This window comes from Onthophagus taurus, chromosome 7 (genome assembly GCF_036711975.1).
Source record: "Onthophagus taurus isolate NC chromosome 7, IU_Otau_3.0, whole genome shotgun sequence".
In the NCBI taxonomy this organism is placed as follows: domain Eukaryota; kingdom Metazoa; phylum Arthropoda; class Insecta; order Coleoptera; family Scarabaeidae; genus Onthophagus; species Onthophagus taurus.
Window position 1 is genome coordinate 7420669 of NC_091972.1, and position 14069 is coordinate 7434737.

The window sequence follows — 14069 nt, forward strand, 5'->3', positions numbered from 1 at the left end:
AACCCTTTTCTACCTACCGTTTCTCTTCTTCCGAGAGAATATCGTTCTGAGAAATACGTTTCGCAAACAATTTCGACCGCCCGAGACAGCATACGTACACACGTACAATGAGCATAATAAATATGAAACTCACTTCGCATTCCAAAAAAGGATGAGCACCGTTTCCGCTTTTCTTCTCGCTCGTCGATGGGAGAAGAGTGATCCTGAGAGAAAAGCTCGGTGATTCCCGTTCACCTGAAATAAAAGGGACAGGAAAATAAATTAAAGGAGTCGAAAGCAATTACAGAGGCAAATAACAGGTACTGCGAATTAAGGAGATTGAATTTGGTCGCGCGACGGCAATTAAACAAGAACGAAATGAGGACGATGTTTTTAGTGAACGATTGTCATACCGAAAGATGGAGCTAATACAATTAAGAAGTTGGAAAAAGTATAATTATTTTTTAAAGGAAATTTGTATTAATTATTTCTTTGAAAATTCCTTTGTGTGCATTTTAAAGGAAGTAAAATCAGTATTTTCAACTTTATATTTTGAACAGAAGTCGTTTTCGATCTACTTCTCTAATTCAAAAAAGTTTTCTAATTTTTAAGATTATATCACAATTTTATTATTAAAACTGTAATAACATAATGTTATGTTTATTTGGAACTTAATAAATATGTTATTAATATATGTAAGGTTGGTTGGATATTATGAAAATATTTATAATTGTTAGGAAGAGCTTAAAAATGGTTTATGTCACATCAAGGAGTGCATCACGAGTTCATCTCTTATTATTTTTCTGGTTGATATCAAACTTTATCCAGGCTTAGACTTATTGAAAATAAATTGCAATTTAGTGCATACAAGACATTTGTCAACATTGTTTCTATTTGTTTGATATCAAGTTATTATTTATCCACTTTTATTAACATTTTTAATTTAGTCTTTTATTACATGTCTAGACTTTTAACAAAAATTGTTTTTGTTATACAACTTTATCATCTGAAAGGATTTTCGAGTCTCGACAGCCGCGAAAGACGCTTAGCGTGATATATGAAGAACATAAAGGATTATATAGATGTGGGCGTAAAGAGGAAGTTGTAGCAAGAAATTTGTATGGAAATAGTTCCTAATTGAGGTGAACAGTTCGCTAAATTTTGCTGTATTGCAAAAAAATAACGCCATAATAAAACGTCAAAAAGGATCTTGCTTGTTCCATTTTAATACAAAACTGCCAACCTTTTCGCAGATCGTGCTGTGTGTTTTGGCACTATAAAATAATTTGCTGCTCTTTCAAAGAAAAAGCGAAAAATCGAGCACGGAACCACCACTTTACTATTGAAGCATAAATACTAAAACCTGTTCACTAAGAACCGGTTGAGGACACTTACTTTTTCTTTGTCTTTAATCATGATCTTTGCTAGACGACGATAAATTAGATGCAAAAATTGAAATATTACAAGTTTTCTTCCACCACAACAGTTCACCAAGAGATCAACTGCATCGTTATCACACACTCTACATTCACATCCGACATTCATCCGCACATTTCAACTTCCATAATACATCAGTATAACTATGCGAATCCGGAACTACAAGAACTCTACATATTCAGTTGCTCCATCTTCTGGAAACACTAACGAGTCGATTCACTCGGATATCTCACAAGTTACCTTGGGTTCCTTCGCGTCCGAGAAAACTTTAGAATTATAAATATAAAATTCAATAAGATAAATCATGAAAGAACATATATTTCTATACATTCCTTAAGTGTAACTCAACCTCTTAGTGTTTTCCTTAGAAATAGAAAATCCAGTTAATTTCAAAAAGTTCTTGAAATTTCGGAATATTGTAGCAGTTCTATTTGGAATTTGTTTTGTAGGAAGTTCCCTTTGTAAGTCGATCATAATATATAGGATGAACCTAATACCGTTTGTTAGTTTTTACAATATCTTTTTTATTGCATATTAAGATAAGCTTTATTAGTAACCGCACAACTTTCGAGATTGTTATATTTGATCAATCTGTACACCAAATGTAAAAGAACTGACACACTTTACTGTGTGCCTAGCCTAATGTTATAAAACACGAACTGAAGAAAGTGACTTGCATCAACCTCAGAAAATTAACTCCCTCAATTTCAATTCTGCGATGATAAAATCGGACGAAAAATCACAAGGTAAAATTATATAGTATTAAACAAATCGGCGCTGACCGTAAATCATAAGCTTACGCCTGAACTAATTTTTTGGGTGAATAATAATGAGATAAAAAAAAATAACATGGTTATATTATAAAAATAATATTTTTATATATTACATTTTAAAAATAACCTAGTGAAAATTTCAATTTTATTTATTTTATTATAAATTTAAAAACTTCCAATAAAATATAAAATAAATTAATTTTTGTTCACTTGAATATTTTATATAGTTCAGTGCTATACTCTTGGGGAGCTAAATTTTAAATGATATCCTTAATAATAAAGGCGATTTCTAACAAGGTAAACAGTTTACCTCAAGAAATAATTAATTTCAAACGAGTAACTGACGTGTTTACTTTTTAATGAATTACTTCCACAACATTTCGTTATGAATTATTATAGCTAAGAACCATTTAAAATATTACATTTTTCTAAAGATACACTGGTAGTTTCGTAATAGAATATATCCAACCGTGCAGGTTGTGTGGTATTGAATAATAAACATTTTCCACTGCAGTAAAATTTAAATTATTAAACTCTGCAGTCCTACTACTAGTAAATGTTATTTTTCCAACCAAAGATATTGCACAATCAGAATAGTTCTGTTATGGTCGAAGTCGATAATGCAAAAGCATTTCGTCCACAGTGATAACTCGTCATCAGAAATGCAAACCCTCGGTAGATATGACAGATACGTTATGCAGTTCGCATTCCGCGATAGACTGGAAATATTCGACCGCCCGCGTACTCGTATACTGAATAATAAACGTTGTTCAACGTTGGTCTGAAATTTTCGCTCACGTACTGTACACATGTGCACGCAATTTGTGGCTGAAATGAAATGTTGAATAAATGTTGGGTACGCTTACAGAAAGCTACCCTAAAAGCTCTTTCATCAAAAATGTTTTAATACTTTTATAAGGTATTAATCGAATTTTCAAACTTTCTTTTTCGAATATCTAAAAGATTTAATTAACCGCAAAGCTCCAAATTTTACAAACTACACAACGAAGGTGGTTGGTTTCCCTTAAAGGGTCATTTATCCATTGCCTTCATTATAAACGTAAATAAACCTCAAGCAGTAGGCAAGTAAACAAGGCCGGGCCCTTTGACCTTCACCCATTCCTCGGATAAATTGCTTCTGAAAGTTTAATGGGCGAATGTCAAGCGCCACTAATGAACTATGGAAATTGTAATTTAAACTTTTGAAAGGTCCACGTTGTGTAAATTTCCTTCCGGGCTGACCCTGTACCACCAAATCAATATTATCTAGATATTCTAGATAATTACAATTTTTTGTCCGATCTGAATTATGCTTGAACCCAAAACGGGATTTAGTACTTGAATTTTAAATGGGATTTAAAACGATATTTAAGAATGGGGTAATTAAAACCAAACTTCCCCTTCGGAAAATATTTATAGATAGGATATAAATTACTTATCGGCTCCAATTAGATTTAAGGAGCCTCTTTCCGTTAATGCTCCTCCTTTCGTAATGGATCCCGGAAGTCGGCCCTTGAAACGACTGGAAATGACAGTTAAAATTTATCGGTTTTCTTAAATTCGCTTCGAATGTGAATTTCGTATGTCAAACCTAAATTTATAGAAATCTTGGATGACACACAGTACATATATGGACACTCTATATGTTCGAGGCAATATTAATAATGACGGGTTAAGTCAATTTCTAGGACAGTTCCAGCTTCAAACGGCACCGTAATACGTACAATTTGAGCACAGCTGTGCCCAAGTTTAGATTGGGGTTAATAGCACTTACACGGGCGTATCATGCCGGGGCATGAAACATAAATTATGTACTGACAAGGCCTAGATGTCTGTAAGTGGTTTCAAACCCTTGCTTATGCCAATACTAGAACTACCCAAACTGACTGCTATGATAAATATTAAATGCGGCATCATCGAGCGAAACATTTCTATTACTGACATTTTATTAAAGAAATCAATAATCTAATTTTCAACTATTTGATTTACTATCCACCATAAAAAAGTTCTTTTCAATTCGATGTTTTCAATCATCCACAAAATCCATTTTTATTCGTATTTCGTTTCGGAGAACAACCAATTTTCGCGGATTACTTGTTTACAACCGTACGAGTACCCGCACCTGGTAGACAGCGAACAATAATAATGCATTTCCGCGCTAATAACTCAACTTGGGCAAGTTCTGCCAAAGCAGCTTACCCATAATTCGACGGAATAAATGAGGTCGGTCCGCTACGGGCTTAATCAACTCTTTTTTATACGTCGCTGTTGTTTTCTTTCCTATTTGGGTGAAAACCGGTTTTTCTTTTTAATTGACTATGTAACACCTCCCTTTTTTCCCCTTGGACTTGTACGCTAGGATTAATTTAATTTTTGCAGAGTTGAATAGAACTAGTCCACCTGAAAATTACGTGCACTTTCACCATTTATTTCAACCCGTTGGGATTTGTCTACAAAACACGACTTGTTAATGTAGACATGTATAACCAACCAGTTTTATAACTTTATATTCTGTTGTAGCGATTTATAATAGTAAAAGATCAACAGCACATCCTTCTAGTAACCCAAACTTTGATGGATGTTCCTTCTCAAAAATGGACATATCACGAGAAATTTTATAGCCTTATTTACGTCAACATAAAGAACGACTTAATCCGAACGGTTCGTAAAATATTACCCTTCACATTTATCCGCGTCAAGAGGCCCTATATCAAAACCCCGTAGGTGTATACCACTTTTAGCAAATACTCGTTAAAATTAATGTTAACTAGTTTGAGAGAGAAGCTCGTTCTATTAATGTTAACGTCAATACCTCCGTCTACCCTAAAAAGCTATTAAGGTGGCCAATTAGCTGCATTTAAAACCGGGAAAGCTATCCCAAGAGACTTAAACTAAAGCGTAACGTCACACAAGGGAAATCATCCCGTACAGGTTCGTCTTACTTTTAATTTTATTAGATGGTATTAGTTGACTCGTATCATTATTGTCACAATCTGAATATAAACTGGTTCAACGTTAAACTGTTATGGTCTGAGTTTTACTTAATTGTTATTAAAATACCACAAAAAGTAATTAAATTTAAATTGAACAGAGACTTCAATCTTCGTATATATAAAACTCTTATCCATATGGAGAGCCAATTAATGCAGCTTCGTTAAGCGAGATGCAAGGCTGGTAAACCAAGAGCAAAATAGGGAGACAACATGACTAGGGACGTTCAAGAGATTCTCGGGATGAAAAACTGGAAGAGAGTGGCTGGATCAAGATGGTTGTAGCGTACGGGCTGTAACGTCATTGAAGAAGAAGGTATTGCTGACATTATAATTGGTCCTATTGCTGAAGGCTGAACTCAAAAAATCGATATATGGCTGATTTATTAAGTTCAGCATTGAAGAAGAAGAAACCCCTTTCCTGGTAACAACCGATCTAAAATTGTTGTGATGTTCTGAAAACATTTAAAATACAAATATGCTTTAAAAATACACTTTGAACAAATGTAAAAACTGGGACTTTTACAAAATTTACAACTTCGTCTGGATTTATTATCATTTTCCTTCATTCCGTGATCCACATTATTATCAAGCCGAATTTCTTTGAGAATAGAGGGTGAAGACCGAAATAGCTGATTGACAAGATGATTGAAAAGATGACACTATCATCTTTTGCTTTTAACAGACCTACCGTAATATCTAGCTTGGAATCTAGTTGACAGATTTTCAATACATTTGAATATTACATAATTCCTATTAAATAACGTCCATATCATCTTCTGCCGTAAATAAACCTACCGCAATACCCCACATAAAGTATAATTGAAAGATTTTCATTACATTTAAATATTACATTCATAATTCCTATTGAATAATGTTCAGCAATTGACGACCTAGCAAATTTACAAACAAAGGCCACCACAATTTTTTGCCTAGCTCATTTATTCGATAATGACAACAAGTATATGTAATCAAAGATATTTTTGTCCGTTCGTCAAATACTGAATCGTAACTAGCTCATTCCTTTTTCGAAACAACTTTTATGCTTTCTAAGGTTCATTTAGATTCCATGTTTTTTTGGGGACTTTTTACGACTTTTAGCAAGTCCACAAGAACTTGGTCTACTAAATCACGTTCGAATTTCTTTTTTGATGTGTTTGCCCCTCCGTATGGAATAAAATGAAATAAATATCCATCCGAAGGCGTCAGGCATCAAATTTTGACGTTTATAGTTTTGTGATAATCCTCGGAAATATTCTTGCCATTAAAAAGTAAAACGCAATTTTCAAAATAGCCACCTATGTAACCTGCATGAGACAGTAAACCTGTCTTCTTCAATTTTTATCTTAATATTTCTGCGAATATTTTAACTGTAGACAACACATAAATAATTTTTTTAGCTATTTCATTCCATTAAAATTTTTCCACCATTACTTTTTTTTTTCAAACCCATCTCTAATTACTGCACGTAATAAACTTCGTGAACCAGTGAATTCGAGTTCTATTTTTGTTAAATATAATGATTAAATATGATTCCTTCTCATTAAAACCAAAAAAAAATATATTCCTGTCATTTTTTTCAGATTTGCGGGTCTTTTAAATTTTTTTTATTACGGTATATATTGTAAACAATAGTTTTAAAAATTGCATAAACAAGAAAATTCTCTACTAATCGAACCAACTGTTACCAACTTTCCAACAATTTGTTACACAATGTGTAACTATTAAAGTTACATAGACTCGAAGTTCTGGGTCTTCCACCTTATTGTTGCCAATACAATATCATAGAATTAACTTGAGCCTCATCTAAAATGGATAATAATAAGCATATTAGAAGTGGGAATAATAAACTCTATCGACAAGAGAAGTAATACTCACTTTGAAAAGAGACCCTTCAGAGTTTCTTTCCGACACTCTTAAAACTTGACTGTTAAAAACTTCTAATGGTGATTGGCTGAACTATATGGGAAATCGTACTGTAAAAGTTATGTTACCAGTTGTTAGTTCTTTAATGAATTCAGATTCGCAAACCGATTATGACGGCGCAACTTCAGATAAATAAGCAGTGAAGTGAAGTAATAGATGTTGAAAATACCTCGAAAGTTTAATGAACGAAATATAGTAATTTTGTTAATCCACATAATCTGGGGAAGGGTTGCAAGTTTAGGCGGACACCGGTGTTCGCTACGGCGCGGCGCAGAACCTATTAAAGGCATTTTTTTAACATCATCACATTACCAACCTTGTTATGTTTTTGTCCCCTTAAAAAAATATGAAAATAAATTTTTTATTTCGCATTTATAATACAAAAGTACATTATGTTTGAGTACGATGCAAATTTAGTACGTACAATGGTCAAAAGACAGCCAAATTGTTCTCTGAATATTTTAGCTCGGTTTTTACCGCAGGCGAACTCGTCCCTTAGCTTGGTCTCTTGTCGTGTACTTGTTTTCCGTACGTGTAGCCCGCAAGTCTGACCTTCTTTGTTCATTACAACTCGTCACTTCTTGTTCTGGTCCTAAATCTTATGACTTGACCGGTATGTTAATTACTTCTCTTGTTAATAAAGAAATCAACTCTTCTAAAAATAACCACGTCCGTACGTGCTTCCAAAAAATTACTCCCCATATGGTCACACTTCTACTACCGTATTATACCCTAGCAGCACAGCAGCATTGGGAATATCGCTCGCCAGGTCTACTCCAAATTCGTTATCGACGATACGTGAGGGTTCATATTTTATTTTCAAAACCTTTTACTTATAGTTCAGATGAAGCTAAAGTTTCATGAACATCTGCCAACGTCCTAGACAAAGCAGTCGTTGGAACTTTTCGTTTTCTTAGAACAAGCACAAAAACAAATCGGTCTTAAATTTCATTTGTGGCTTTTGGCCTTGTCCACGTATTCTCGAGTTGGAATCATTCTCTTCAAACTCCGTATTATATCGGACGCTGTACTGCAACGAATGCGAAAAAAGATGTGATATATTCGCCTATCATAACGCAGAGCGACGTATTGAGTTTATCCCTTTATCCTTCTTTTATATATTCCTTCATCACTGTAATCACATGCTACTATATAATGCAACTACTGTGTTGTTAGTTGATTTAATAGGCTTTCTAGTTACAAGATATGTTTAGCAAGCAAAACTTTTAAGCAATAACTAAAAAACATTTCAATGTCCGATTGTTTTCTACAAGTGATTTAGGTCACCATCGAATTGAACGTATTCAATTATCTAGAAAGTTATAAAATTCGAGATAAAACAGTTCGATAAAGATCTTTTTCATCGAACATTTTTGTACAATTTACTGAAAAGATCTATATTACGAACTAAATTGTAAGAAATTTCAACGCTCCACTGGAAAAACGGTCCCGAAGCAAACAGTTTGTCAAATTGCGATTGTTCGGACCCAACCAGACGTTGATTGCAGTTTGGAGGGTGAAGTTTTTATACTTCAAACTAGATCAATAGAGGCGGTTGCGCCTCTCTCAGAGATCGTTTTAAAAACGTACCCAGTTGTCGTAGATAAGGTCAGACGGTCGTCGCTTTCAGTAAATACGATCCTCATTCCATGATTCTATGATTTATGTACATTGCATTATAAATTCGTAGCGATGTCGTCTGGACAAATGTTTACTTACTTATGTGGACATTTATGGATCCATTTATGTAATGTGAACGTTCGAACGATTTATTAGCCAGCACGAATACAAACAGTACAATGGGTTACGACTAAAAAAGTAATATCATCGTAAATGTAGATATTAGTATGGGTAATGTTGATGTATTATTTGATAGAGAAAACGAAACTGATCGAATTACATCAATGATAAATCGGTCTAATTATTCACAGGTCACCACCATCTGCGGTCGTTTTTAAAACAGAAAAACTCTAATTAATCCGACCGACATTGATTCGAAAGCCGGCGAGTTGGGGAAACTTAATTATAGCCCGGGCGTCACCGTAAAGGACCATTAATATTTGAAATAGCGAGAATGGCAACGTTAGCGCCCATACCAACAGAGGGCTAAGCTCGTCGCACCAATTTATCTCACGTCCGAGAACGGTAAAGTTATAAAACACCAGCCGCAAATGGCTTCAGGTCCAATTTTGAAGGCGCATTTGATTGATCTTCGAGTTCTTACCAACACTTCTCTACAGGAGAAATGTTGACGTTCGTTTAAATCTGCCCCATTGTTTCCCTTCAATTACTTGTGGCAAATAAATGACTTTAAACGTTCGGATTATGATTGGTCTGTGGAAAGTTTTCTTATTTAAAATCCATTTCTCAACATAAACTTTAATTGTAACTCTTAAATTAGAATTAATTTCTTACCACATTATTCCCAAAAGAAAAAAAATTATACTCTTGTTTAAATCTGTTCAATGACTGCTTTTAATTACGATGGTAAATAAGACTCTGAAAGTCTGGCTATGATTGAATTCGGTATTTTAAGTTTAAATCGATTTCTCAACACCCAGTTTACTTTGAAGTCGCAAACTAGAATTGATTAAAAAAATCTCTTCCGTTTTTTCTTTGAAATCCTCATTAAAATCACACCATTCAAAATTTTTCTTTAAATGCGCACTCGTTTGAGAGGTCTTCAGGTCTTCTTTTTTTCGAAGGATAACTTCCCCGTGAGTCCTATTCAAAGCGGTTTGTCCTTTAATCTGGCCGCCATGGGGGCGTTTATTCCTCCGAGTTTTACCCCCCAGGGTCCACTACTTCAATCCCTTATTTAGATTTGGGAGTTTTAAAATTCGAAACATCGATTTTATCTCGCAACGCTCAAGAAGAGACCCTTTCTCGTTCGGGGTTTGACAAGAAACGGTTCCATCCACTTTTAGTTTCCTCCAGAGAGGAAAAACTTCAATCTCTAAAAACGCCAACGTTGTTGGTGAACTTTACCTCTTCGGTTTATGTATCTTCGAATAAGTTGGAAATATGCTGTCTTGGGAAAGAAAAAAAAGTGGTTTTCGTCAAAATCAACGATACTACTTAGATACTAAAAGTTTTGGTACTGAATTGACTTCATAAAGATATTTTTTTCTTGTACAGGTAAACTTTTCAAATAGCTTTTGTCTCATTTCTAACATTAATCTAAACTTTAAGCATTCGACCTCCGAGCATTCTAACCTCTTAGCACGGTATTTCTACTGCGTTATGTTCAGCTTCTAAATAACTAAGGGAGGAAGTTTAGTTGTACGCGAGGAGTTTGCTCTTCAACGTAAATAACCTGGAGTTAGCTTTCAATCAACTTACGCAAGTTTAGGGTAAGTAGTCTTAAGGCTATGGTAGAATAGCTTTCTGTGGATCTTGATTTATCATTTCAAAATGTGAAAATAGGTTAGGTCAAGTGTTGAATATTGAATTTGCTTAAATCGTAATTCCAATTAAAGAAATACGCTTCCAATTAAAAAAGAAATTGGGAAATGAGTTCCAAGGTTTTAATAGCAGGAAGTGGTGTAAGTAGTTTGCAATAGCGTGTATTTTATAATGATGTCGGAGCAATTAGCTAAGTTTGGTGATTGACTGTTAAAATCGTAGACTAAATCTGTGGATATTGACAAAAAGTTCAGCTGAGTAAAAAGGGTCAAACTGAGTATAACCTTTAGGCAGCTATATTCGGAGCCAAAATATAGGTTTGTTGATGTTAAAACTATCTGATTACAGTTTCTATCCCTCTCTTTAATTAGCACAATAATCGAATACATACGCTTAATTAGTACTAATTCAAAGAGATAATCTATTTGTCCTTGTTTCTATTGATAATCTTATTATTCCTGATGATATTCATTAGAGTTTCCACCCTGAAAATATACCATCTTAACGATTATGTTTGTATCAAAATGTATGAAACGTATGAGAAAAACATTAACTTCTAATTTCACCACTTCTAATATTTATATAGATAATTAAACGATGTGTTGTAATCCCTCGTGAAACGTTATTTTATTAAACTATATTCAGGGCAACCAAACAGGTAAAGCACACTGCTCGTGTACAGCATATATTATAACACCCTTTAAATTATTACAATAACTATGAACAAGCTAAAAGGAATATTGTTCATGTACAACTTTAGCAAATATTAAATCCTTCGTATGCAAGAATCTGCGCATAAATGAAAATTTTGCATTGCTGTCGATAATCCATCCTATAATAATAACAACATTGTTTTAGTATAATACGTTTGTGAATGAATAATCAAATCGTTAAACAGACAAACACAGTTTTACTGTTTAATACTAAATTCAGCACACAATTAAATCGATGAATTGAAATAAAAGCAAAACGCGCCAGAAATAGATTTGTGGTTTGAATACATTTAATCCGTTTAGTTTAAAATGTAAATTTTCATGAATTGAAGTAACTAGTCATTTTGAAAGAGTTAACCGAATCATTTCAAATTAAGAACCACTAAATCTGTGTTAATGTCTTTAAACTGCTAAACGTTCGTTACTCTGAAGTAGTAAACGTCTTGGTTGAGAGTTCCAAAAAATACCTTCTGAGGAAGACCCTTAATGATGCTCGGCTGATCCGAGATAAAGTAATTACATTCCCGGAGACGTCCTTGAGTTGGTGGCACGAGAAGATCTCATAAGGACGAAGACTGATAACTGCCTTTAATCCTTGGCATATACCAAGCTTGTCGCATCGATTTTACGTCTTAGAGACTAATACAAAATCAATACTCTGCGAGTAATAATTACGAAGGTTTAACAAACATGGTTCTTACATTTTGCGTTGAATATGGAAGAAGTACAGCAGCAACGTTCCTCGTTAAGAACTGAATACATGCATATCGTTCCCTATAAAGCTGATTAAAACTTGACGAGCTAAGCTAAGACAATGCACTTTAGTCGTCATAAAATTTGCATGAAAACAGCCGTCATCAGACATTTCCAGTGCCTAATTAAATCGCATTAACGCAGACGTCTGTATAAAATCTCAATGGAAAACCTTGTAATGTTTCCTTGTTTATAAATAAACATTTAATTTAAGAGCCATGGATAGAAGAAGCGAGGCGAACTCCGGAATAATGTTAATCGCCAATAATAAGTTAATTCGTTCGTTGGCAGCAACTAATTTACCGTCGTAAACAAAATCAATATTCTTCGTCAAACCAATTTACTCTGTCTTAAAGGGAGAACATAAGGTAATAGGAGGAAGCAATCGATATCTGTCACGGTTTCTACAGTTTACTGGCCGGAAACTTTCGTATCTGACATCTTTGATGGTAAATGTCGACAAAAGGACTTAAGGAGAAGCTAATTTCAACATCTAGATAACCGGAAGTTACAGACGTTTTCTTAAGAATACTTTGAAGTAATTTTGATCTCAATCAAACGATCAAGTTAGATTAGCGAAATAGATATCTTTCACATTAATCAACTATCTGAGTAGCTTTTAAAAAGTTTTAATCTCGACTTTTTTCCTTTCACTATATGTACACAACATTTTGAACCTCCATTTAAATTCCGTTTCTTGGAAATTTAATCTCTCAGAGAGATAAGCACGCACGAAGTCTTTCCCGCACTTGAGGTTAGAAAATACTTACTCAAGAGGGTGAAAACGGTTAGAATGTCAACATTCCGATGTTCTTGGTAGCAATTCTGAATTTGTTTACTTATGTCCACATTATAAATCAAATTAAATAATAAAACGATGCGGGAAATTTTATTTCCATGCGAAAAATTTCGTGATAAAGCTTACTTTTTTCAAAAAAATAAATAGAACTGTGCATAATGTGTGAAGAAGGGTTAGTATTACTATTGACTTCACGCGATCGCCCATGAAATATTTGGTTTTATTTATGGAAAAACTTTTGAAACCACCGAAGTTTTCCGTTATATATCGGTAGTCGTCACGCAAAGCGGTGACGTAAGATAATAAAATGTATTGAATTTTCTTCGTATGTAAGTAAGACAGGACATATATTGACTGATTTGCAATCTTATTAACATATCAAGATGTGGTGGAGGTGGGGTGATGATGTATGATAATGTAAACAGTTCTAATTCACGATCATAATTATATTAGCATTAGTTTATGATAGGTCACAAATTAATTATACTAATTAATTTTAGTTCTTACTCTATTTTTGTATAATAAAAATGTCTTTTTAGAAATTTGGTCATATTTTTTCTCAAAGTTCAATTAAAATATTAAAATTGTTAGGTTTAGGAAAATCTGTCTAAAACAAATTTATTTGAATTGATGTTCTGAAGTAACTTTCTTTTTAGTCTTTTATAATTTCCAGAAAATCTTTCAAAATTTTAGAAAGTACTTAAGAATTCTGGGTATCTTTGAAGAACCCCGTGAAAATCTGAGAAAATCCTAGAAAATTCTTAGACATTACGGATATCTTTGAAATCCTTTAACCCTTTGTGTCCCGACGGTACTTTAAAGTACCGGTAATTTTAAACACTCATTTTAAACTGTACTTATCTATTCGGCGCTTTTAGAGCTGTCTGTACTTTCTACTATACAAGTGTATACAAGAAATAATCTGTATAAAAAACGTCGCAATCCGCACTGTAGGATTTTTAGGTACACTTTAAACTTATTCATCCAGATGTGAGGTTAGGAGTTTAGTGAAAAGTGGTGCTGTTGAATTTTGTTGTTAGAAGAAGGTATATCTTTGATAAATGGTTATTAGGTGTGATTATTACAGATCAATTTAAAAAGAAAACATTGAGCTTAAATTTAAAACAAGTCTCATTCCTTAATTTCAATAAACATGGTTTCTAAGAATTTTTAAATTAGCATGTTTTTTGACTCTTTTAAATGTAAGTGTTGTTTCAACATTTTTTTTCTTAATATTTTTCCAATTCAACCCAACAATTATTATACATCATTTTAAAGAGAAAACTTTGAGCTT

The 14069-nt window shown here is 33.5% G+C and overlaps 1 protein-coding gene across 3 annotated transcripts in view; it reads right to left on the reverse strand.

The window, feature by feature from the left end:
• Positions 1 to 14069, reverse strand: part of LOC111422787 (defective proboscis extension response 12) — a 135697-nt gene that overhangs the window by 113597 nt on the left and 8031 nt on the right. For 2 of the 3 annotated variants that reach the window (XM_023056021.2, XM_023056018.2), the window contains exon 2: positions 134 to 234. The exons of the other annotated variant lie outside the window; for it this stretch is intronic. The gene's annotated coding sequence lies outside the window, so the exon portion shown is untranslated. The remainder of the gene's footprint in view (positions 1 to 133; positions 235 to 14069) is intronic. 3 annotated transcript variants of the gene reach the window in all.